Source organism: Castor canadensis, chromosome 13, assembly GCF_047511655.1.
Source record: "Castor canadensis chromosome 13, mCasCan1.hap1v2, whole genome shotgun sequence".
Lineage (NCBI taxonomy): Eukaryota > Metazoa > Chordata > Mammalia > Rodentia > Castoridae > Castor > Castor canadensis.
The window spans coordinates 104,765,658-104,773,564 of NC_133398.1; positions in this window are offsets into that span (position 1 = coordinate 104,765,658).

Sequence of the window (7,907 nt, forward strand, 5' to 3'; positions counted from 1 at the left end):
CCTAAAGATGAAACTTATAGAAGATAAATAGGAGAAAAGCTAGATGACCTTGGATTTATTGATGAATTTTTGACACATCAAAAGCACACTCCATGAGAGAAAAATAGGTCAGTTGGCCTTCATTAAAATTTAAAATGTCTGCTCTGTTAAAGACACTGTTAAGATATACACGTTCCAGGAATGCGGGGAGGAGGGATAAAGGAGAATGATGGAGGGGGTGAATTCAACTACGATATATTTGATATGTTGTATGAACTTTTGTAAATGCCACAGTGTAACCCACCCTATGACATAAATTAAAAAGTTTATACTCATTTGGAAAAAAAAAGACACTGTTAAGAGAATGAACAGGCGAACAAGTCACTGCAAATAGAGTGTAATTAGGGGCTGGTACCAGCACACTCTTTGTGTCACCATGTCCATTGTCTCCCCTGAGTGCCTCAGGTCAGTGGGGAGCAGTTCTTTTTTGGAGAGATGGGTGTGTGTGTGTGGGGGGGTGTTTGTGGGGGTTTTAAACTCAGGGCTTCAGGCTTGCAAAGAGGGAGCAGTTCTTTGCTCCTTCTTTGATGTCTATATTAAGAGATGAAAGAATGTCACTACAAACATAATTACTACTAAAATTCCCAATAGAATATCCCATTCAATAATGCTAAGACTTTCATATGCATGTAAATTTATGGTAATGGAAAATGCATAACTAAGGTTTGAGGTGTTTTCTGTGATAAATGTATAACATGATGATTTTGGAAAATTTGGAAAACTTTCTAAAGTATAGAGAGGAACATGTGAAGAAAAGACTGCCCAGTGATGGTTCCTTTACAACTTGGCTGCACTTCTTAAACACAAGGTGCTCTGATTTGTGTATATAATGGAGTTGAGATCATACCCAATCTTGTCTTCTTCTCTCCAACACTCAATGTATGAATATTTTTCACTAACAGAAGTTCAGGTATGAACTCACTGGGTTATTCTTCCCTAAACATCTGCTGTTAAAATCGATAATTTAAATTCCACATCTAAACCTGAAACTAGCTCTTTATGATTGGGGTCTCCAAACCATTTTTCTTGGGGAGAGAAACCAGCCGGGACTCAGCACATCAGTTGTTGCCTTTGGTAGCCTACAAGAACTCACACATTACCTGGAATCATACCCAAACTAACTTAATTCTTGTGCCACTTACATTACCTTCTATTTCCTATGCTTTATAAAACATTCCTTGCATTTGAATACATTTCACTTTTAAACTAAAATTCCATTTTTTTTGTCTGTACTGGGGGTTTGAATTCAGGGCCTCATGCCTGCCAGACAGGCAGTCTACTACTTGAGCCACTCCACCAGCCCTTTTTTCTGTTGGGTATTTTTAAGATAGCAATTTAAAATATGTAATATAAATTAATATTTAATAAAATTCAATTGTTCAACAATGAATCATTTAAAATTTATGTAATTATTAAATATTTAATAGTCAACATTAATACCGATTATTTAAAAATAAAATGTAATTAAAAATATTTAATATAAATGTCAAATATTAATTTAATAATGTTTTTGAGATATTAATAGTCTTGGCAAACTATTTGCCTGGGCTGGCCTCGAACCTCGATCCTTCTGATCTCAGCCTTCCCAGCAGCCTAGCTAAACTAAAGCACGTTTTAGGGAGGACCCCTGGGCAATTTCGCGGCTTGGGAGCAGCGGCGAAGACGCCAGCGAGCCGGTGGCAAGGGCGCCGATGCAGCCCAGTCGGGGCGGCTGCGGGAACAGGCGGGGAAGCCGGACAGACGGAAGGACGGACGGACTGACGGATGAGCTGTCCTGTCCCGAGCGCGGCTGCCGCCTTCCCGCATAGTTCCATAGTTCGCTGAACAAGCCCAGCGCCAGGAGTGGCGCGCTAAGGCACCCGAGGAGCCTCCAAAGGAATTCAAAATATGGAAGTCAAACTGTGTACCGCCTCCAGAGACCTACGCCACTGAGAAGAAACCTCCGCCTCCAAACTGGATGTGGCAGTAAAATGGTGGAACATCCACGAGGACAATGGTGACGATGTCCCCAGAGGGCTACGAAAGCCAGGCTCCCACCAGAAGGAGAGGAGACTCTGGAATCGGATGATGAAAAAGATGAGCACACATCTAAAAACCGCAGAGGAGAGCCAGGAGAACCAGCGAAGAAAAAAGAGAGAACAACTAATGGCAAAATTCCCTGGACCGCTAAACTTGTTGACATGTGTCATTGAATGAAATAGTTTGATATTGTGGATTTTATTGATTTTGTGGCTATTATGACAAAACATCTCCATGAACGTATACATCTTAATGAACTAAGAAGTATTGCCTCGAGAATTTTCCACTGTAGAATTTTTTATTTAAAACGTGTATGTAAGGAGAGGGTGGGGGCAGGGGGGAGAAATGACCTAAACAATGTACGCACCTGTGAATAAATGAATGAAAAAAAGTGTATGTATTTAAAACTCAGATGGTGACCTGTGATTGTGCAATTGACAGTACTTGCAAGCACTCTTGCTATCACAGGGCTGGTGACATGCTTTGAGAGTTTTGTCCCATACTGACATAACAATGTTCTGTGAACCTTTTATAAAGGAACATATTTTTAAAGTGAATATGTTATAATGTATTGTGAGCTTGTGGGTGCTTTTCATTAGTGTTTGTACAGTGTAAATAGATCACGAAACAAAATTACTTATTCAATATTACAATTACTGTGCAACATTAGCGTTCAAGTATTTGTGACACTTACCTTCTTGCCATGTGACATTTTAAGGTGTAGTGGGAAAGTACAAGTGTTTATGCCTAAATTCTCTGTCTTCCGCAAATAACCTTGTAAAGTAGACGTTAATGTCCTCATTTTATAATAGAGAGCTTGAGTAACTTGTCCAAGGCTACATGGCTAGTGAGTGCTGAATCTGGAATTTAACTCAGGACACTTGAACTCCAAAATCACATTTAACCACCCGTCCACCATCGAAGTTTAGTCATTTTTTAGGAACGACATTAATTGTCATGTCATCAGGAACTCTTCGTTGTAGTTAATAGAGAGCTTTTCCTTCCCTCATTGTGTGACTGCACCTTATGTTGTGTGATTCACTAATTTTCCTGTTAAATAGTATGCTGAAGATAAGGCTCTTCTACAGAGGGTTACCAAATTTACCAAAGAAAAATACAGGACACCCAGTTAAACTTGACTTTCAGATAGGCAGTGTTTTAGTATATGTAATTTTTGAGATATACTTAAATTAAAAATTTATTTGAGATTGAAATTTAAAAATAAAATACCTTTTAAAAGGGAATTTTACATCATTACTGCAAAGCAAACTTCAGATCACTTGCCATAGTGAGTCACGGTAGAAATAAAGGTAAAAATAAAAGCGGTTTTCTGTGTACTAATTTAAATCAGTTATCTCCAGTGTGGCACACTTTGGGGGAGTACCGAGTTGATGAATAGAACCTACTTGTCTAAGTGGTCTGGTAGCATCCCTTCAGAATGATGATGGCGTCAGCTGGTGGAAAAATCTTGCATAGGGCTTGCCCGGGGCTGGTGAGAGCATCCAGGCGCATACCTGGTACAAGCCAAAAGAACAAGAAACTTTAATGACATGTTCTAGTCCACTTCTCATGTTGTTAAAGTTGCCATGTCATTTTGAAATCCATTTTATCTCAGAAGCCAGTGAATTGTTCCCTGGGTAAGAAAGTGTTGATTATAAAAACCTTTGAAGGTCCTGAATTGGCCCACTTGTCTGTGGCCCCAAGCCATGTTCCATACTATGGTTTGAGCACAAGCTTAGACAGGTTTCCTCCTTCCCCATGGCTGCAATAGGAACTTTAAATACTGTCCTAGCTACAAAGGAGAGGGTGGCCGCGGGTCACGCCTTTGGTTTCTCTCTCCCTGTGTTAGAAGGGTACCATTCTGACCACGAATAGAAAACCTGGTGACCAAACTATTCCTATGATTTCCTATGGCATTTTTAGGATGAGTGACAAGGACCTATAAAGGTAAAAGCAGCTCTGTAATGACCATCTGTAATGGGCTGGGATTGTCACACAGGTTTTCACTCCTTCCTGGATGACTTTCCCCGGAGGACACACATATGTCACAATGGCTCTTGGGTTTTGGGGTGAGGTTAACAGGAATTTTCAGCCTGTATTAATGTGTCCTTAGGGAATTTTAAAATGCTGGGCATTGCTCCAGCACAAGACTCTTAGCAAATAGTAGGTATGGTACTTTTTGCCTGGTTGACTCCTTATACAGAAGTTCTGAGAGCAGAAACAGGATGTGGTTTTTATAGGTTGTATATAGATAGATAGACAGATAGATAGATAGATAGATGGATATAGATATAGATATAAAACTAGATGCTGGTCACAGACAATCCAGGTTAAAAAAAAATAAGAATCTACTGGTGGGGAATCCTATCTGTAGTAATGTAGTAACTAAAAATATAAAAGAAAAAAAAAAACAGTCACTTTCACAAAGAAAATGTAAACCTTTGCCAATATTCACCGAAGAAGGTATGAGTAAATAGCATAGAACTATTAATAAGATTAAATTCCAGTGAAAATCCCAGTGGGGTTGAGGAGCAGGATTTGACAAACTAGTGCTAAAATTCTTCTACAGGTAAACATCAAGATACACCAAGAAATCTTTGAAAATCAAGAGTATTAGAGAATTTAAAAGATATTATGGATCTTTATGCAGATATAAGTTTATTATGATACAGAGGGCATAGGCTATGAACAGTACCCATCTTCCTAGGGTGAATATAAATTTATACACATCAAAAATGGCACCACAAGGCTGGCAGAATGGCTCAAGTGGTAGGGTACCTACCCAGGAAGTGTAAAGCCCTGAGTTCAAATCCCCAGCACAGTGGTGCAGCCCAGCCCATGTCTCCGCCATAAAAATCACTTCATTAGCAGGTCTGACCCAACCCCAGGTATACAAAGACACACTTGGTGATTATCTCCCAGGAACTGGTCCAGGGTCAGACATCTTTTCAGGATGCAGGGTTTGAATGCTCCAGCCATGCTGAGCCAACCCTTTACTGCACAGAGACTCCTTGGTAGGCTGTGCAGAGACATAGAGCCCAAGGAGGGGGCTCAGGCAGTTGTCCATAAAGAGGGAGGGGCAGGGTTCTAGGAGTGGTAGAATGGCTTGGGAAGAACTTTGGCTATTGCCTGGCCTTGTGCACCGGGCCAGTCGTCCTAAGGTTAGGGCTCTGGTTTGGAGGCAGAGGCAATCAGGAGGGATGGGAGTGTTGATGTCCAAGTCATGGTGTTTCAGGGCCAAATGTCCACAGCAGAGCCCGCTGGGAAGCCTCCTCGTGGCTTGCCAATGGCAATGGCTGCTGATTGCATTTTAGCATCAAGGCTGGGACTTTTTACATTGAGCACTTGGTTAATTTCTAATTGGAGAATGAAGACGTCCAAGAGGTTGAAGGCATTGTTGGTGATTGAGATAGCTTCACCTCATGATTGTTGCTATGGTTTCAATAAGTATCCCCCCAAAGGCCTATGTGTCAAAGCTTGGTCTCTGGTCTGGAATCTTTAAGAGGTGAGGCCCTAGTAGGAGGAAGTGATGTCACCCTGGGACATGCCCTGGAAGGAGATATTGGTGGCAGCGAGGTTTGAAATCAGGGACTCATGCTTGCTAGGCAGGTGCTCTACCACTTGAGCTGCTTGAGCCACTCCTGGAAGAAGAGATTGGAATCCATCTCTTTCCTGCCTCTTTTCTCTTCCTGACAGCCATGACGGGAGCACCTTCCTCGACCACATGCACCCACTATTATGTGCTGCCTCACCACTGGCCCAAAAGCAATGGGGACAACAACCATGGATGAAAATCTCTGAAACTGAGAGTCATACTAAATGTTTCTTCCTTATAAATCAATCATCTTGGATTTTTTCTTATAGTAACAGAAAGCTGATTAGCAAATGCTTGATGTTCTATTTTTTTCTCTCAAATTCTTTTTTGTTTTTAAACCCCAACTGTGTTATGTCATTCCAGAATGTTTTAAACATATCTTTTACTCTTTTCTGGAAAAAAGGATATTTATAAAGATTTGACCACTTTGTGCCATGACTATACCTTGACCGTACAGGGTCATACAAGACAATAGGCACCAAACAAGATTGGGGAAGGAAAACATGTCACCAGAAAAGGAATCCTCACAGAGTAGACTTAACGCAATTGTTTTTACGTTTTAATTCAAAGACCCTGCTCGTCCTGTCTCCATGAGCACTTTTCACAGTTACCAGTGCTTAATGGCAGAAAACAAGGAGAAACTGAAGGCAGACCCATTCCTTGGAAAGCAAGACAAGACAAGCTCAGAAAGACAAGTAATGCATGTTTTCACTCATATGTGGAATCTAGACCTTAAAAAAATATGACACAATTGTAGAAGGGAGATTGTTAGGGAGGCGGGGGGAACCAGCAAGAGGGAGGAGGGAAAAGGGGAGGGTTATGGTGGTAAATGTGATAGAAGAACATTGTATACACATATGAACATAGCATAATGAAACCCACTAAAACTGCTAAAAGGTGGGTGGAAAGGAGAGCTATCAAGAAAGTAATAGAGGAGTGAATTTGATCCAAGTATGTTATATGTCTGTAGGTAAATATCACAATGAAACCCCTTTGTGCCATCAATTTATGCTAATAAAAATAAAAAGACAGGTATGTAAAAATTATTAAAAAATTAAAGCAGGAAAGGATACCACACTATCATTTGTATCTAGGTGTGATTACACAGAAAGGCAGAGAGAGTGACTTAGTTTCTTGCTGGCAAGTACTCACTCCTGGGAACCAGATGGGCTCTCCTGAGACAGGGACAGTCTGATCCGGCTCTACACTGCCTGGGAACAAACAGGACATCTTCCATGTCTGCCAGAGAGTCTTCTCCTGTTAGTGGAGCACCCATGGTTCTATCAGAAGAGATTACAAGCTAACAAATCTTGCAGAGGCTGCAATGCTTTAATCACTATTTCTCAGATTTATGTTCAAAGCAATTAAGGAAGGCTGTGAAGTAAGAGCATAAATCATTAGATGAGCAATTGACATTTAGTGCCCCGTTATCAGTGATTAGCAAACACTCTGAGCAGTGGGTATCAGCAGACCTCAAGAGCCATCTCAAATTATATGGAACTCCAATTCAGTGGAGCAATTCAAAATCTAAATAGAAATGGCTTTTCTCATTTAAGATACTTTGACTTAACTAGTGTCAAATTATGGATGAACAAGATTTGGAGAGGAATGGAATTGAACCTCTTTCACCCAAGAGTCCCAAACAGTAAGTCATAGGAAAGAGCTGAAAAGTAGCAATGGTAATCAAAGCCTGGGGCTTTCTCTGTATCTCAGCCATACTCTGTATCCTACTAAAATGCTGAGATCTATCCAACCCGATCCTGCTTCTTAACTATAAATTTGTAATTAGTAAGCAAAACAAAGCTAATAAATTAGAAAAAGGAACTCAGGCTTTAACATCCTTTTACCAATCTTTATAAAAGTTCTGAGTCCACTGTTTGATGAAATGGTTATCACTGCACACTTTTGTCCTCAGTAGTGAGGTATTTGGTGTACCTGTCTGAGGTGGGACCTCGGAAGAACAGAGAAGGAGCTTCTCCAAGTTCAAGAACAGCAACTTTCCCCCTTAGCATGTGGTTATTCTAACAGCAACAGACCCAGGACTTACAGCAGGACAGCATTATCTCAAATGACTGGGAGGGAGCATGAGGAAATTAGAGCCAGAGCTTGGAAAAATGTCACAGATTGTGGGCAGATGAAATTGGAATTAAAAATCACAAAGTTCACTGGAAAACAAGGGAAGGTATGCTTGGTGGAAGAAAGTCTACAACTCACATTCTATGCTATCTCATGTAGCCTCTGTTTAATGGAGAAA